Here is a 10,214-nt window from a genome sequence, read left to right as displayed (position 1 = left end):
CTGCTGAGGGAAAACCAGCTACCTCTGTTAAAAGCAAAGACAAGAAACTTGTGCAGTTCTGTACAGGAGGAATACTCACCAAAGTGCAAAGAGCTGCACAGAACACTGACAGAAACTTTGCCATTATCATGGCTGTGGGATGGCATTATCACTGCAGTGAATGCTTGTGCACCAAAGGCAAAAGAGACCAAAAAAAGTAGTGTAAATATTGTAGGATTGTTGAATGGGATGCTGCTCTTCTGAATCTGTTTGAATTTATCAGAAATAAAACTATTATTTCTTTTAGAAGAATGGTTGATGGAATCTTCTCACATCAGGTTAAATTGCAATTATGAAGTCATATGTAAGCTAACAAATAAAAGCTACTAAAAAGACTAATTACGCTGACATTTTAGCCTTTTTTTATTATACATATTTGTTCTTTATTGGAATATGAAACAACACACTGCAACAGTTCTAACCTTTTTTGTTATACCAGAATAAAGGGGACAAATCAGTTAGATTTGACCATCTCCTCAGTGTCCTCAACCAAAGTGGAATTTTTGAGATGTAAAAGCTTATCGAAAGAGACAAGAAGCTCTTCTTGCTCCCTAAATGAGGCTTTAAGGTATCTTGTGGCAGGCCTGAGCCCCTCGTGGGGGGCTGTTCTCTGTGCCCCTTGCCATGCACAGTCTGTATCCAAAGCTTGCCATGGTTTCCTCACAGCCTACTTTGCTCAAACCTAACCAGCAAAGATTAGTGTGATCCAGGTGTGCTTGGGCTCACTCAAAATCATCACACACCTGAAATGGAGTGAAAATGAAACAGTTTAAGCAAAACTGAGTCCTGATAGAACTGTAATCTGCGAACCCAAGCAGGTTCTGGAGAAGGGTTCTAAACAAAAAGGGAGCGCAGATTGTAGCAAAGGGATTTCAAAGTTCTTGATGCAACTCAAAGGAAAGGGGAAATTGAAAGAAGGCCCTGAACAAAATTTAAAATGTTTCTTTTTTCAACGAAAAGCCTCTCAGAGAAAGGAGCACAAGCATGTCTCTGCTCATGAAATGATGCTCACTCTCTCCCTGTGGTCTCTCCCATATGAAGTTGGGAAGATCCAACAGCAATTGTGGAGCCTGCCTAGTGTTCCTCATTAGGTTCTTAAGAAGTCCTTGCTAGTGAAATTCCCATGGTAAAATGAATAAGGCTGGGTTTGGGCTCACAGAAAAATTGAATTCTGAATGGATATTTCTGTGGTGCACAACAAGGCATCTCTGACTGCAGTGAAGTTCTGTTCACTGCACACCCTGCAGACTATACCAAACCCTTTCATACATCTCAGCAAAGAGTGGCTAGCAAAAAATGGCATTGTGTCACTGGGAGCTGAGGACTGCTGGGCTCACGTGCAAGCAAGGTGATGGAGCTGGACTTAACACTGGTAACAATTTCTGTTGCTTTGTCTTCTAAAGCACAGTGTCTTGTCTGCTCACATCTGGGGAAAGGTGTCTCCTGTTCTTCCTGCAACTCCTGTGGCATTGCTTTCACACAGCCCTGTCCACAAAAGCAGAGGGATCTCTGTCAGACAAGCTCTTTTTGGTCCCACAGGCCAGGTCAAAATCCTGTTAAACGGACACACAGGAATGCCAGTAAGCACAAAGAATCCAATGGAGCATGGACTTGAGGCTTCACAGTCTTGGGAGCTCGACAAAGTTAAGACATTAAAAGGACTGATTCCTAGAGAATTTGTTCAAGTTTCATGAACATTTCAGCTTATATGAATTAGCTTCTACTGAGTATTTTGCCCACAGAAAAACATGTAATCCAGGCACTATTAAAGCTCCATCCAAAGCACTTCTAAAACAATTTATTATTCTCTTTCAACTAATGGGTACTAGAGCTACATAGTAACTCTTGAGAACAGTAGAAACTTACCCCTTTGCCTGAGGAATGGCCATCAAAACGAGCTCACTGCCTTTCCCTCTCTGACAGACAGCTTGCACCCAACTTCAAATCCCTTCTGAAGCCTGAGCTTCAAGTGTGGAAGGAAAATAAAACAAGAACATCCCTATTAAAGGAAGATTTCAGGGAGAACCTGCGTTGGAGTCCTGGATGCTGAGAATTTTAGACTTTCTGTGCATACAGACTCTAACTGTAATTGGCCTTGGGACAAAACTGGGACATGAGGGCATTCACCTACCATGGGCTGTCACAGTGACATTTCTGACTTTATAGTTATTTGTTTTCAGAGCAGTTTTTCCAGTTTTGCATCTTAATGTGGGGTGAATGTGGGTTTGGCCTTTACTTCATTCGAGATTTTGCTCTTCTGTCAAAAGAATAAAGAAGCAGTAAAAAGCAATAACAACTCCCAGTCTAATTTTGATTTCAAGACTGCCTTCAGACTTGTTTTACATAGGCTTTATGATGCAGCATTAAACTTTGTTCGGACAAGATTCCTATCCTTGCAACAATAAAGAACTCTGCAGTAGACCCTAAGAACTCTTCCCTGTGGAAATGTTAACACCCAAGCAATTTTCACCCTGATCATTCAGTTTTCTATTTATTTCTTTCTACTTTCCAACGCACCAGTGCACAGTGAATAGTACACAGGAATCTGCCTCCTTGCCAGTAGATAAGTGAATTATAATCACCCTCAACAAATAAAGCAGCCTAAATTTAGGTGCACAAACACAAACTTGCAGTGAAGTAATTGACTTGCAAGCTACAAGACCAAGATTAAACAAGCTACAAGATTAAACAATAAACAGAAGAGAATGCATGGTTATGAAAATGATTCTTTAAAAGCTTAAGAAGGATTTGGGCTGAGTTGGAAACAGTGATTCTCATGTGAAAATCTTAATTAGTTTGTAAAAGTGCCCTTATTTAGACTTGCTATATCCTAAGAACTTCTCTTTGTGATTTTTTTTTCTTTTTTAAACTAGAAACAATTAAATGGTAATTTTTATAATGGTGTGGAAGATTTAGATGGCTGTTCTATAAGTGCACTCTCTTTGGCTGGATAAGTAGTTATATTCAAGGCTTCTTCATTGTTTTTTCCATGGTATCTAGATTTAAAACAGATTAAAGTCTTAAACCTAAAATGAGGCAATTAGGAGAGTCCAGGTGAATCATAGCTGATCTTTAATTTGAAGGTTCAGGTGAGTCATTACTTTTTATAAGTTTCCTGATTACTGAGCTCCCCAACATACAGATAAGCATGCTGGATTAATTATGAGTAACAGCAGAAGCACAGGAGAAATATCACCCACTTGTGTCTGAGCTGAGGAGAAAAAATAAGGTTCCTGCCAAAACCACCCCCAGCATAATGCAGAATGGCTGGAGGTTCTTTAACAATATTATTGGGTGTGATTTGAGTTCAGATGAAGGCAGGAGAGGAAAAAAATCAAAATATTAAATAGAAAACAATTTTCTTTACAGACTTACTCCATCTTGTGTGTGTATATGGGTTTTTCCCTGGCAGTCTTTTAACACAATCCTGTTCTTCACATTGTCTGGTTGGAATTACATTCAAAAGGCTTTAAACCAAACAGTGCATATGAACCAAAATTATTAAACCTTCTCTATTGTTGCTGCTTATAATATATATGAGCATCATATGTCTGCTAAAGGAATAAAAATGTCTTTTCTTTGCACACAGTAAGTTCTTTATCCAAGCTAACATCTCCATGATTCAGGGACAAGGCTTGGGGTGTCCAAACAGTGACAAGCCCTTGATTTCTTGCTCCACCTCAGGTGATACAGGCTGTATCACTGTGTGTTAGACCTGCAGCTTATTCGTGTGAATTCCATGAAGCCAAACCACTTTAGGAGCTGACAGTCTTGGTCTGGGTTATTTTTCCCTTCACATCAGTGCTAAAGTATGGAATTAACTACCACGGTAGTAGAACTGAATTCTATCCTTTTCTGCTTAATATTGCATAGCAAGGGACTGGTCTGTGATTGCAACATTAACCACAATACCACACAATGAGGATGTGCAGAGCTTAAAGACACTGCTTGCTGCTGCTTGAACCTCACATGGCACTGAGGAGATGCATTAACCTTCAATTGTCTTGTGCTAATAAACAATTTAACCAAAAAAAAATAATGCTAAAGGAAAGCCCGTACCTGGCCCAGCCAAAACAACTGCAAAACTGCAGCTCTCCTGGTGCTGAGCTCTGTCCCAGCTGATCCACTCAGCATTGTGCACATCCCAAAGACAGCTGAGAAACCAAAATATGAGATTTGTAACCCTTTCAGCTTCTCTGCCCCAGAACCCTGCACACAGAAACACCCAGCTGTGCAGGGAGCAGTGCAGACAAACAGAACCACTGTCAGCTGGCCATGAGCACAGACCCCCTGTCCTGAGCATGGGGTGGGTGCAGAGCCCTGACAGCAAAGCACCCACAGCACAGGGCAGCAGCACTGAGATCCTCATCTGCTTCCTCACTAAAGGAAAGCACAGATAGGGGTGCAGAGAGCACAGAGAATTGTATTAACCTGGATAAGACCCCTCTTTAAATACATTAAATCATCTCCTGTTCTTCGAGAAAGCAGCTTTGAATTCCTATATACAGCCAGCTGCTGTATATACTCCAGGGAAAGTGCCACTCATACATTTGCAGCAGCTGAGTCTCAGCACAGCACTTTTCTGTCTGGGGAGACTCACCAGTTAAAAGGCAATCAAAAAGCAGAGTCCCAAAGAGCAGAGTGGAAAGGAGCGCTGTCACCTGGCAGGTGTCCTCCTGCAGGACTGCTGATGCACCAAGCGTTTTCTCTGCATGAACACAATAGGATGATGGAGATGGAACAGAGGAGGGGAAGAGAAAGCTGCAGCTTGTGATCAAGTCTTTGTAAATCACTGCTTCACACTGAGAAAAGAGCCACATGGATTAGAACATGCCAATATTTTGTTGTAGGGATCAGACTAGCATAACATCAAAGCTCTACAGCAAAGACTCAGTCCTGTTTCTCTGAAATGCCTGTGCTTTCCTTCCCCCCTTCTCCCTTCCTTCTGATGATCTTTCCAATGCATGAAAAAAACCAGAGAGGCACGCACAGAGAGCCTGCTTATCTCAAAGCCTGACTATCTGCTGCCCAGAATGACACCAGAGCCCTACAGAATCTGTGGCAGCTGTGGAGCACAACATCCAAAGGTGTCAGCAGAAGGAGGTGAACCGAGGTTGGATAGACCTGCTCATAAGAAATGGAAGTATTCAGAAATCATTGATTTCTGAATAATGAAGTCTTGCCTTTCATCCTATTTCCCACCTGCAAACTTGCCACACTCTTCAGAGAAGGTAAATAACATTATTTCATTTTATTGTGGGGAAATGGAGAAACAAAGCAGTAAAAATAATTGTTCATAACAATCCAAAAGACCCATGACAGAGCCGGACATCATTCTGAATCCAAGCTGGCCCTTTGGACAGGAGATGTAGCCAGGTACCCCAGCAATGCTCTGGGTCTCTGGTGCTGGTGCTTGGCCCTGGCTCTGTGCAGTGCAGACCCACTGTCCACAGCAGCCACCCCCAGGGCTCCACTGCCACCAGAGAAGGATGAAAGCAGCTCCTCACGAGCTGCAGGGCAACCACAGGGTGACCTCCAACACAACACACCCCAAGTAAGCAAATATTGTCAATAATAACCAATTAAATGGAAGAAAGTTTAAAAAAAAAAGAAAAAAGCAGTGACATTTTCCTCCACTTGTTGCCAGCCAAGTGCTGCTGTTCACCCAGGTAAAAATATTACTTGTGTCTACAGGATGGTAGAAATATACTTTATTATTAGCAGTTGCTGAGAGGCAGCTGTGTAAACTTTCTCCTGATTCCTGCTGGTGGGTTGAGCAACAATTTGATTTACCACATTCAGATTTCCTTTTGGTTCTTCACTCCATTACATATACACATCAGAGGACACCACAGAGAAATTCTGGCCCATCTTCAGTTTAAACTATTAATGTAATACTTTGACTCATCCATCTCTCACACTATAAATGTTTTGTTAATATGATACAGTACTCAAGATGAGGATAAATCATGGCTGTAAAAAGAATTTGCTTTCCACTTCCAGAACCACCCTTTGAGTACCCACATAGAATATTGACCTATGACACAATGAAAGCCTAGTAAAAACTAATTTAATAAATGCAAATCTATTAATAAACCCAGCTATAATGTGGAATGAGGATGTTCACCTTCTCCTTAGATTTTTCATTGTGCCAGGGATAGAACAGAGGATTAAGGCTATGATTACTTTTCTGCTGGTCTCTGTACCAGCTCATTTCACAAAAGGGACACTGGGACTTTAAACACTCTTGGAATAATAATTATCAACTGATTATTAGTGATTTCAATGCAAAATTGAAGCAGTAGCAAACCACTGAAAAGCTCAAGCCACTATTGAAAGCTCAGTCTGTGTTCATTCTGATCTGAACTAAAAACGACAGCTGGTTCTGGGACCAATTCAAGATAGTTTGGCTTAAAATGGAGCTGGAAGTAGGAGCTGGCTTGCTAACAAACCAATTTTTTTCACAGAAAGAATAAATTGTAGAAAATTTTCCAAAACTTCTGCACACATTGCTGGAATAGCTGAATTGCTCTAAACCATTTCTATTATTAGCAAACTTTCATTAGTTTCAGAAAACAACATACTTTCCAAGGTATTTAACAACCATATGTATATATGAAAGAGAGAAAAATATTTGTCCCTCCTTAGATACTTATTATCCAATCATAAGCTAATTTTCCCTCCCCTAGTTCCCTTCCTGAGTAGTATAATTTTTCTGCAAGAAAGGAAAATACTGGTGCCTGATCACAAGTTGGGATCTTGGTAACAGCAGAAGTCAGCATTAAATCATCTGAAACCAGTTCAAGTGACCCAGGTTCAACATATTCATTAAAGATTTATATAAAGCCATCTGCATTAAAACCTTGAGCCAAAGGTTGCATTACACTGGAAAAAACCCAAAATGTGAGTTTGATGAAAGTTACTGCAGAAAAGCAATTTGAATGATTGCTTAGGAGCAGTGAATGTGGGTCCTTTCAGACCCCAGGTAACACCCTGAGCTAGGAATACCTGCAGTATGTGCAGCCCAGAATAAAGAAAAATTACCTGGTGTGGATTACAATTTAGGCAACTTGGATTAATTTTAAGGACATCTATATTCATACAAAATTGTGACAACATCAATTTGTTACAAAAGTAATTATATATGTAATTTTGCCTATTTAATATGTTTATTGGTTAAGAAATTGTTTTAGCTCTTTGGGAAAAATCAGCAGTGAACTTCCAGCTCAAGGTTAAACTTAGGCATCAAGCCACCATAGGCTAACAGAGCATATCCTGCAAATTACCCAGCCCACTGTGCATGTGCTGAATCTGTGCTTCTCAAACCATCAAAGTCTTCACAGGATCAGCCTAACAAGCTGATCTCACCCACATCAGAGATTTGGAAAGAACTTTGCACCCCATAGATCAGTTCAAATTGTGCTTTCAACCAGAAGACAGGCTCCTTTTCAGTCCAAGTAGGAGAAAAGTAAACTCAGTCTTACCCCTGGAAATGTTTCCACTAATACTGGGTTTCTTCTGCTCCCTAAAAGGCAAAAGAACTTAATCTGTGTTTAAAGAATGCAGAGTACAGTATTTTTGACCAGCCTCTTGAGGCAGGTGCACTTTCACACTAAATCTGTAGTGACCCAGCCAAAGAGGAGCCCATCCTCCTGTGGCCCTGTGTTCTTGTGTCTCTGCTGTGCCTTGGGACAGCTAAACCCTGCTCCTTCAGCAGGGTGCTCACCTCCAGGGCTGACTGGCACCACAACTCACAGGGAACTGTCTTCTAAAGTCACCCAACCACCACATATTCAACTCAGTGATCCTTTGAGTTCAGCTAAAGCTGAGTCAGCTTCTTTGATGAGCTCCATGCTACAAATGCCAAGTCTCTGAGGAAATGGAGTACTGGCTTTGGCACTGAAAGGAAGGGATTTAAATTACATTCTGTGTGGCTTCTACATAAGGAAAAAGTCAGGTTTAGCTACCTCAGCATAAAGTCTTCTAAGTAGATGAGTCTCCAATTAGACAAGGATAGAAGTCACTCATTCTGAATCTAAACATGCTTGGGCTTTGTATCACACTGATTGGAAATTAGTGCCTCAGATTCATTTCTAGTTAAAGTAGGCTAACTAAATTCCACAATTCATGATGCTTATTCTTTCCAGATCTACATACAGTGAGCAAACAGCATCTTAAAAATTTCGAAGTAATTCTGCTGCATTTGTGATTGCCTTCTGCAGTTCAGAACCATACAAGGTATAATACACAATTTTTTCCACTTTCTAGTTTTCTTTGTTTTTCTCCCTCTTTTTGGCAGATGTCAAATAAAGGGGTTTTATCTTTCTGCTGCTATTTCTCATTTTTCAGCTGCATCTCTGATCTCACCACAATGAGCTGGAGTGTTCCTCTGCCTCCACACAGCACAAACAACAGGGCAGACCCGGCAGGAGGGATCCAGAGGAACCAAACAGCATTGGCAACAAGCTATTCTAAATGTGCAAAGAGATAAAGTCTTACCTGCTACACAAGTCTCCTCTCAAGGGACTGCTGGCTAGAAGGGGGATGAAATCCTGCCCCTCTAGAAGTTCAGTCATTAACTGTACTGCCATTGGAACACCAGATTGTGAGTGGCAGAGCCTGTGTGGACACAGATCAGATCAGCTCACCCCAGTTCCAGCCTACCTGCAATTCCACACTCCTCAGTCACAAACCATGCCTCCTGCAGGGACATCTCCATTGCAGGGGCAAGATGAGGATTTTTTTTCCCACAGGAGGATCTCTTTTCACAGGATGACACAACTATCAAGTTGCATTGCCTTCTTTGCCCACAATAAGAATGACAGAAGCAAAAATTGGTCTCTGAATTGCAACTTCAGTGATGAGGTTTTCCCTCCTTTATTTTTTCATTTTACTCAAAGAGAGGACCTTCAGCTCATCCTTCAACTTCAGCTGCTTGAAAAGAGATGCCAGAGGTCACTGGATCACCCTTAACCTGCTATGTCACCTTCAGGCAGAAGGATTATCTATGGCTTAGCTGAACTCTAGGTAGGGAGCTGAAATGGATTGCAAAAGAGCCTGTGCAAATCCCATAGGGACAGGTGGGTTCAGAAGCATTAAACTGTTAATCCAATGAAAAGGAAGGGACTACATTCATTAGTAATCACATGCAATCAAACAATATAATTACAATATAATAATATAATTATTTTAAAGGAATGACTGATTTGTGAAATGAAGGATATGAATTTGCATGACAAATGTACAGTTGCCTTCCCACAAATATAAGTCTGAACCAATGGGCTGTTTCACACCTACTGTGTTATAGAGGACAAGAGAGAAGGGCTGCATTTATTGCTGCTCACACCCACACCAATTTATAGCCACAGCTCTTTTCCAACAGCATCAGCTATGTTTTGGTCCAGGATAGACAGCCAGAAGAAACATGAAGTCAAAATCAACCAGAGCTGAATATAAACATGTGTTCACAAGTGTCTGATCAAATTTATGATTTTCAATAATATGTGCCTAGATTCAAGTCTGTTTTACTAGGAGAATGCAAAGTAAATACTGAATTGTTTAAACTACTTTTATTTTCCATGACCTCTAATATTGCTGCACTGCAAAACAAGGTCCAAAATTAATGATTTCACCACACAGGAATCTGAAAGATTTTTACCTCCTTTCTGGGTTCCTATATTTGAATGTCAATACATTTCATAATTTCCAGTGGCAAAAATAGTTATTTTCATTATAAATACCTTTACTCGTGATATTTGCATCTGTGCTATTATTTTATTATAATAGAGAGAAACTAAGGAAGAGTAAAATGGCTTGTAAGTAGAGCTACAGAGAATAAATCCTGTTCTGAAGGGATTTTGCAATGTGCTGGATCCAGGTTTTGTTCTGACTGGAAATTCTCCAAAGGAATGTTTTTCCATAGGAAAATGCTGATTCATCAAACCCAAGCATTTAGCAGTAGAAAAGGCCAACTGCAGTGGAAATCTGCCCAGGCTCCTGCCAGCCTGCCTGAGGCACTGCGCTGCACAGATGGGAAACCAAAGCAACCAAAAACTAAAAATAAGAGGTCTGACACGGAGATAAGGTCATGGGAGGCTCATTAGCTCCTGTTGCCAGTGTCCTACATGTCGAAGGTTTCTCATTCTAACTCAGTTCACCTGGAGGATTGCTGGGCT

General features: G+C 40.9%; 1 long non-coding RNA gene across 1 annotated transcript; it reads left to right on the top strand.

Annotated features, from left to right (window-relative positions):
- The first annotated feature begins 4,976 nt into the window (after positions 1–4,976).
- Positions 4,977–9,800, top strand: LOC141730138 (uncharacterized). The gene is made up of 3 exons (XR_012581607.1): positions 4,977–5,270; positions 8,187–8,277; positions 8,389–9,800. It is a non-coding gene; the product is annotated as an uncharacterized LOC141730138 (long non-coding RNA).
- Positions 9,801–10,214: the final 414 nt, after the last annotated feature.

This window comes from Zonotrichia albicollis, chromosome 9 (assembly GCF_047830755.1).
Source record: "Zonotrichia albicollis isolate bZonAlb1 chromosome 9, bZonAlb1.hap1, whole genome shotgun sequence".
Lineage (NCBI taxonomy): Eukaryota > Metazoa > Chordata > Aves > Passeriformes > Passerellidae > Zonotrichia > Zonotrichia albicollis.
This window is presented reverse-complemented; position numbering and strand designations above follow the sequence as displayed.